General features: G+C 44.2%; 1 pseudogene; it reads right to left on the bottom strand.

Annotated features, from left to right (window-relative positions):
- Positions 1-8,233, bottom strand: part of LOC121573886 — a 103,044-nt pseudogene extending 94,811 nt beyond the window's left edge.

Below are 8,233 nucleotides of genomic sequence, written 5' to 3' on the forward strand. Positions count from 1 at the left end.
GTGTGTTTGGGATCATTGTCATGCTGAAAGACCCAGCCACGTTTCATCTTCAATGCCCTTGCTGATGGAAGGAGGTTTTCACTCAAAATCTCACGATACATGGCCCCATTCATTCTTTCCTTTACACGGATCAGTCGTCCTGGTCCCTTTGCAGAAAAAACAGCCCCAAAGCAAGATGTTTCCACCCCCATGCTTCACAGTAGGTATGGTGTTCTTTGGATGCAACTCAGCATTCTTTGTCCTCCAAACACGACGAGTTGAGTTTTTACCTAAAAGTTCTATTTTGGTTTCATCTGACCATATGACATTCTCCCAATCCTCTTCTGGATCATCCAAATGCACTCTAGCAAACTTCAGACGGGCCTGGACATGTACTGGCTTAAGCAGGGGGACACGTCTGGCACTGCAGGATTTGAGTCCCTGGCGGCGTAGTGTGTTACTGATGGTAGGCTTTGTTACTTTGGTCCCAGCTCTCTGCAGGTCATTCACTAGGTCCCCCTGTGTGGTTCTGGGATTTTTGCTCACCGTTCTTGTGATCATTTTGACCCCACGGGGTGAGATCTTGCGTGGAGCCCCAGATCGAGGGAGATTATCAGTGGTCTTGTATGTCTTCCATTTCCTAATAAATGCTCCCACAGTTGATTTCTTCAAACCAAGCTGCTTACCTATTGCAGATTCAGTCTTCCCAGCCTGGTGCAGGTCTACAATTTTGTTTCTGGTGTCCTTTGACAGCTCTTTGGTCTTGGCCATAGTGGAGTTTGGAGTGTGACTGTTTGAGGTTGTGGACAGGTGTCTTTTATACTGATAACAAGTTCAAACAGGTGCCATTAATACAGGTAACGAGTGGAGGACAGAGGAGCCTCTTAAAGAAGAAGTTACAGGTCTGTGAGAGCCAGAAATCTTGCTTGTTTGTAGGTGACCAAATACTTATTTTCCACCATAATTTGCAAATAAATTCATTAAAAATCCTACAATGTGATTTTCTGGATTTTGTTTCCTCAATTTGTCTGTCATAGTTGACGTGTACCTATGATGAAAATTACAGGCCTCTCTCATCTTTTTAAGTGGGAGAACTTGCACAATTGGTGGCTGACTAAATACTTTTTTTCCCCACTGTAATGTTTTCTAGAGGGGTCAAATACGTATTTCCCTCATTAAAATGCAAATCAATTTATAACATTTTTGACATGCATTTTTCTGGATTTTTTTATTTTATTCTGTCTCTCACTGTTCAAATAAACCTACCATTAAAATTATAGACTGATCATGTCTTTGTCAGTGGGGAAATGTACAAAATCAGCAGGGGATCAAATACTTTTTTCCCTCACTGTATGATTCGAATGTCACCACTGATCTGCTTATTTAGAAAATAAAGATGTGAATCTGTATCCGATACATAAAATGCTGGACTCGATGAGAATATATTTTCATACAATTAGATTCAAATTCCACCACAAGACATTGCTTTATTCAAATAAAATCAGATGCTACAAAAATGTGTGTGTGTGGCGTGCACGTGTGTGTATATAAACGGGTAAGAGACACTAGCGCGTTTGCCTGCTAAGAGACCAGAGAGAGGCTTAAGGGCTTGTTTATGTTGTATGTGTATATGTGTGTTTATGTGTGTATGTGTGTGTGCATGTGTGTGTGTGTGTGTGTGTGTGTGTGTGTGCAGGTTTCATAACCACCAGGGCTTGTGCAGCTCCTTACTGCTGCTAATGCGGCTTCCCCAGCCTAAGGCCTGTGAACGAATAGTTGACTTCCGTTTATGTGTCAGACTGACAAACTGGAGAGGGAGTAATGGTCGCTGGTCAGCATTGAGAAAGCAGCAGCCAGCAGAGCTGTGTAAAGTACCAAAATACAAATAGGCCTATATGATGAGCCTGTGTGTGTGTGTGTGTGTGTTTGTGTGTGTCAGGCCTGTGTTCAAATGTGTATTTGAGTATCTGGTATTTAAAATACATTTTGTCTGTGTATTTGAGTATTTTTAATCAAGTACTTTTATTTGAGTATTTGAATGGTTATTTGTAAAAACCAATCTACCAAATTGTATTTGAGGGTATTTTCAAATACTTTTTTGAAATGCTGGGATAAACCTGGGATAAATGAATGGGTGTGTATTTGAGTCAGTGTATTTGAGTATTTCCAAATACATTAAAATATTCAACTACTTGTCTAAAAGATATCTAAAAACCTACTTTGAATGTATGTGAAAGTAACTGAGATATTTGAAAAAGTATTTGAACCCAGGTCTGGTGTGTGTGTTCATGCGTTTTAATGTGTGTGTTAATGTGAGAACAGATGAATGATTTCTGCTGGTCAGCTGGATACCAGAGCTGCTTACAGCAGCAAAACACAAACATGCTGATTTCTTCTGAATGATACAACTGGGAAAATAAATACCTACAAACACACACAGGGCATCTTATTCTCCAGCAACCTCTATCTCTCACTATCCTGCTTGCTTTTAGTCTCTCTCTCTCTCTCTCTCTCTCTCTCTCTCTCTCTCTCTCTCTCTCTCTCTCTCTCTCTCTCTCTCTCTCTCTCTCTCTCTCTCTCTCTCTCTCTCTCTCTCTCTCTCTCTCTCTCTCTCTCTCTGATTTTTGTGGTATTATATGCTGCTTTTAAATGTAGTTTCATTGCTTTACTTAACCTAACAAAATGGTCTCTCACCTTCTCTGTCTCTCTGTAACTGTCATAGTCAATCTTCAGGGTGTAGTGAATCGTGTGTACATGTGAGTAGACACCGTCACAGCAGAGGGCCACACACACAACCTCTAAAACCCTCCCATCATTCCCTCCTCCTCTTCTCATCATAAAAAATAATCACATCCCAGCGCTCACTGACACACTCATTATCATCACCTCTCTCTCTCTCGCCCTCTCTCTCGCCCTCTCTCTCATCTACAACAGATCAGAAAGAGAGAAAGAGAGACGGACAGACAGACAGACAGAGAGACAGAGAGACAAACAGGGAGAGACAGAGAGACAGACAGAAAGAGAGAGAGAGACAGAGACAGACAGAAAGAGAGAGAGAGACAGAGAGACAAGCAGAGAGAGACAGAGAGACAGACAGAGAGACAAACAGAGAGAGAAAAAGAGAGAGAGACAGAGAGACAAACAGAGAGAGAAAAAGAGAGAAAGAGAGCGAGAGAGAGAGAGAGAGACAAACAGAGAGAGAGAGACAGACAGACAGACAGAGAGAGACAGAGAGACAGAGAAAGTGAGAGACAGAGAGAGAGAAAGAGAGAGAGAGCGAGAGAGAGAGAGAGAGAGAGGGAAAAAAGAGAGAGAGACAGAGAGACAGACGGAGAGACAGATGGAGAGACAGAACACTTACAGGGAGTATTCCCTCTTTTTTGCAGCCCCTCCCTATTTTCCTTCCATCCTTCCCCCTTCCTCCCTCCCTCTCATCCTTCTTCCTTCCTCCCTCCCTATTTTCCTTCCATCCTTCCCCCTTCCTTCCTCCCTCCCTCCCTCTCTATCCTCCTTCCATCCTTCCCCCTTCCTCCCTCCCTCCCTCTCATCCTTCCTCCCTCCCCATCTTCCTTCCAGTCTTCCTCCCTCCCTATCCTCCTTCCATCCTTCCCCCTTCCTCCCTCCCTCCCTATCCTCCTTCCATCCTTCCCCCATCCTCCCTCCCTCTCATCCTTCCTCCTTCCCTATCTTCCGTCCATCCTTCCTCCTTCCTCCATCCTTATCTTCCTTCCATCCTTCCCCCTTCCTCCCTCCCTCCCTATCCTCCTTCCATCCTTCCCCCTTCCTCCCTCCCTCTCATCCTCTCTCCTTCCTCCCTCCCTATCCTCCTTCCATCCTTCCCCCTTCCTCTCATCCTTCCTCCGTCCTTCCTCCCTCCCTATTTTCCTTCCATCCTTCCTCCTTCCATCCTTCCCCCTTCCTCCATCCTTCCCTCCCTCCCTATCCCCCTTCCATCCTTCCCCCTTCCTCCCTCCCTCTCATCCTTCCTCCTTCCCTATCTTCCTTCCATCCTTCCTCCTTCCTCCCTCCCTATCCTCCTTCCATCCTTCGCCCTTCCTCCCTCCCTCCCTATCCTCCTTCCATCCTTCCACCTTCCTCCCTCCCTCTCATCCTTTCTCTTTCCTCCCTCCCTATCTTCCTTCCATCCTTCCTCCCTATCTTCCTTCCATCCTTCCCCCTTCCTCCCTCCCTATCCTCCTTCCATCCTTCCACCCTCCCTCTCATCCTTTCTCTTTCCTCCCTCCCTATCTTCCTTCCATCCTTCCTCCCTATCTTCCTTCCATCCTTCCCCCTTCCTCCCTCCCTATCTTCCTTCCATCCTTCCCCCTCCCCATCTCCCTCTCATCCTTCCTCCTTCCTCCCTCCCTATCCCCCTTCCCCCTTCCTCCATATAAAACAATCAGTGCTTTATTTGGCCTCATTTGCGTCTGCAGCTCTCAATGTTGCTTCAGGGACCTTTGCATGCCCCCCTCCCAAAAGCATTAAAGGAAACACTGATTCCCTTCCCAAACTACTTTACAGTCTGACCCCCCCCCCCCCAACCCTTTTCACCAGCGACTGAGCCTTCACACGGAACTATCTCCCCTCTCTGCACAGTCTACAGCCTCAGAGCCCACAGCAAGGCTAAAGAGACACACGCTATCCTCCACTACCTCACAAGACCAGCACCACACACACATACACACACACACACACAGACAGACAGACAACCAGGACCAGAGACATTAACACAACGCACAGCCCAAACCCCCCAGACACATACAGTAGCTACAGTAGTTGATAAAAGTTTTTAAATGATGACAACAGCAACTTTAAGGAGATGAGGCTGCTGCTAGACACAATATATTCCAAACTGTACCGCTCAGTGTGTGTGTGTGTGTGTGTGTGTGTGTGTGTGTGTAATATCTGCAATGTTTTTGTCTGGTTTAAAGGCTTAAAGGCAAAACAGTTAGAAAGGTACTTCTCCGTGCCAGCGGTCATGGGCAGTCGAGCTGTAGGCCTATGGAAAAGAGGGTGCTTCTATGTCCATGAGTGTCCAGATATCCGTGACCTTTGACATGTTTGAATCCTTTTCGACTGTAATTGTGATACATTGGATTCAAATAAAGTATCTAATGTGTGTGTGTGCACGTGTGTGTTACTGTTTGAGTGTGTGTGTGTGCATGTGTGTGTCTTTAAAACCCTCTCACTTTGCAGCGTTTGGAGCTGTGTGTTTGTGGTCCATTAAGGGGCCTTTATCCAACAGGATCAAACACTGTATTGTTTGGGATGTACCATGAATATGCTAAACTGAAGCACCAGGTAGACATTAATTAGGTTTACAACACATAGACATTATTACCTTAGTAATAACATTGTAATATGTGTGTAAATACAGCGTAATTACAGTAGGCCTATCTATTGTTATAATACCATTACAAGACTGTTCTATACCTGTTTGTTGCTCAGCTGTACCAAACCTGTTTAGGAGCATGTTCCCTACCACGTTGTCAAAACGTTGACCTCACACACACTATAAACCAGGGGTTCCCATTCCCAACTTTTTCCCCCCAAGGCCCCCTTTTTTACCTTTGAAATACACCACCAAAAGCTTGACTGTGTATAATTTGGAGGAACCTAGGAAAGTTTTGATATATTGAAGCTCATTACCTGCAATTCCACGTAGTTTTAACAACACTCATGACATCTTTTAGGTTGGCTATTTAATGATAATGATAATAATAATGGATAAGGAAAATAAAGTCTAGACCCGATTTCCCCAAATATTATTCCGCTACCAAATATGTTTTATTATGATAATTTATATTAACCCTCAATTTAATTATACATTTGGTCTTTTACAGAAAGTGAATAGATCAATTGATAGCGACAGAGTCACACATTGTATAACTCCTTGCATTTAGGTCATAGTTCATCTTCTGAATGTCATAGAGACAATCTAAAACACACCCCTTGTGCATCAGTTGCGTCTTTCTCCAGCAGTTTACAGCAGCTTGTTTCTAGCCAAAAGCATCACAGATTTAAGTGTCGTTATAGATCGGTATATAAAATCGTGAATACCCCTCAAATCAAGGAAGGTTCCGTGCCCCCCAGATAACTTTGGGGGCGCGACCCCTAAATTGGGAACCCCTGCTATAAACCACATGCACACATCACACACACTTCACCACTAAACCACACACACCTGAGCTGAGCAGAGTACAGTGCACACAGGAGGTTCAGTGACCTCATTTATTTCATGCAATCACTGGAGTAACAGAATCTGAGGGGGGAAGTGAGTTTATACTAGTTGCAATAAGGTTTGTTCAATGTTTAATGGAGACATAACTATAACTGAGTACCACCAGAGCTAGCTGTTAGAGTTAGATAAGGGTGTCAGACATGGGTGCGGGGGGCCATCTGATGTGGCCAAATGTGATCTAATCAATGTGTTTTCCCAACACCAACAACCTCTCAGATAACATGGCCAGATCTGATGTTACAATAAAAATCCCTCTTCCTGGTGCCTCCAGGCTATGAGCTAATCACTGTCTTACTAGATGATGATTGCGGTGGTGTGTTGGGGATTTTTGTTGTTGTCTTATTTTCACCAATGAGCAACCCTTCTGACACTTCTGATCTAATTAGTGTTTTCAAAAATAAATAAAATTAAAAAGCACAAGGAACTGGACACGATTTTTGAAGCTAAATGATGTTGATACCCCTGATCTAGAGACTGTAAAGTGATGTTGATATAAAGTGAGTGTTTTTCCAGTAGCCTATTTGTAGTACTGGACACGGATGCAGGTGTTGGTTTCGGGGTTATTACAAAGGCAGGGGTTGAATACTGTGCCAAGGTGACATCAAGCGGCACACATTTGAGATACACAGACTGATACTGAGTATGCAAAGAGCTAGAGAAACACAGAGATATATATATACAGATGAATGCAAAAACATTTGTATAAGAAACATTTGCATAGATGAGCATATCCAAAGGTAGACTACTGTACTGTTTACAGAGACAGTGAACATGCTGTCTCCACTCTCCAACTGTGAGGATGTAAAGTAAACAGGAAAACGGCTGTTCAAAGTTACTGACTTCATGCAGCTCATCACAATAAAAAAAATTCGACCAGTAATGGAGCTCTTCATAGGGGCTACTGGACTAGTATTTCCATATTTAGCTTCAGTTCACTACATTGGAATATAGTACAGCAACTGTCATGAGGATTTGGCATAGCAGTCTGTGCTGCCTTGTTCTAAAATCACAACACTTCTAGTGTAAAGCCACATTTAGAAATATTCTACATATTCTACATGTATTCCAGGTGGACTTCACCTCTAATCTCAACTAAAGTGCACCTTCTCGGCATAATCCTAGTCTGAATCCTCGTCTGTGCTGCAAATCCTTCATCTGTTTTATGTAAGAAAACAGGGTGACACACCCCAGTGTCAACGCTGCTTGCAGAGACCAAAACACAGAACCATGTCTGGTGCAGTGCACTACAAGATACCATGGTAACTTGGGTACCTAACCCACCTGCTGCTTGTCCACGGTCTCCTTGCTGACCGTGGAGCCTTTGTGTGCGGGAACCCTCTCGCACGCGCACCCCTCCAACAAGTAGATCCCAGAGGGCCGCGTGCTCTGGTCGTTGTCGAAGTAAAAGAGCACATTCTGGTAGAGAGCGAAGTACTTGTCGTTCCACCGACTGTTCTCCGTAGTCTTCTTGCTCAGGATACCGCGTTTCGTGCCCTCTTTGCGCGCGACAACCGACAGATACAGAGCGTGGCCCTCATTATAACGCACGCTCTTCTGCATTTTCCTTGAGACCCCTTCTCTCTCTGTCGATTTCAACAAGTGATCGTTGTTGTTCATGTCATATCTGTGACATATCTCTCATATTTTCGGAGAGAGTTGGACAGGAGATGAGAGAGAGAAAGTAGATGTGGAGGCGAGAGAGATAATCCAAGTTTACCACAGACGTACAGGGAAAAGTTTGGAGTCCTATCCACACTGCGCGCTGCGAAGCAGCAGACTCTAGCGCGTTCTACTCACTCAGATGGACTCACCAACCAGAAATACATCAATAAACCCACGTTGCAATGCCTCAAACTTTCAGAAAGTGTTCAAACCCGCCCAAAATGACAAGAACAATGTATATACAAAATGGAAAATCGCACAATCTTATCGTGCAGGCTGTACCAGCGTAAAACCAAAATAAATTGAGGGAACAGACAGACGGTGGAAACAGCGCTAATCGGCTTTCACTGT

The sequence above is a fragment of the Coregonus clupeaformis genome, chromosome 9, assembly GCF_020615455.1.
Source record: "Coregonus clupeaformis isolate EN_2021a chromosome 9, ASM2061545v1, whole genome shotgun sequence".
NCBI classification, from domain to species: domain Eukaryota; kingdom Metazoa; phylum Chordata; class Actinopteri; order Salmoniformes; family Salmonidae; genus Coregonus; species Coregonus clupeaformis.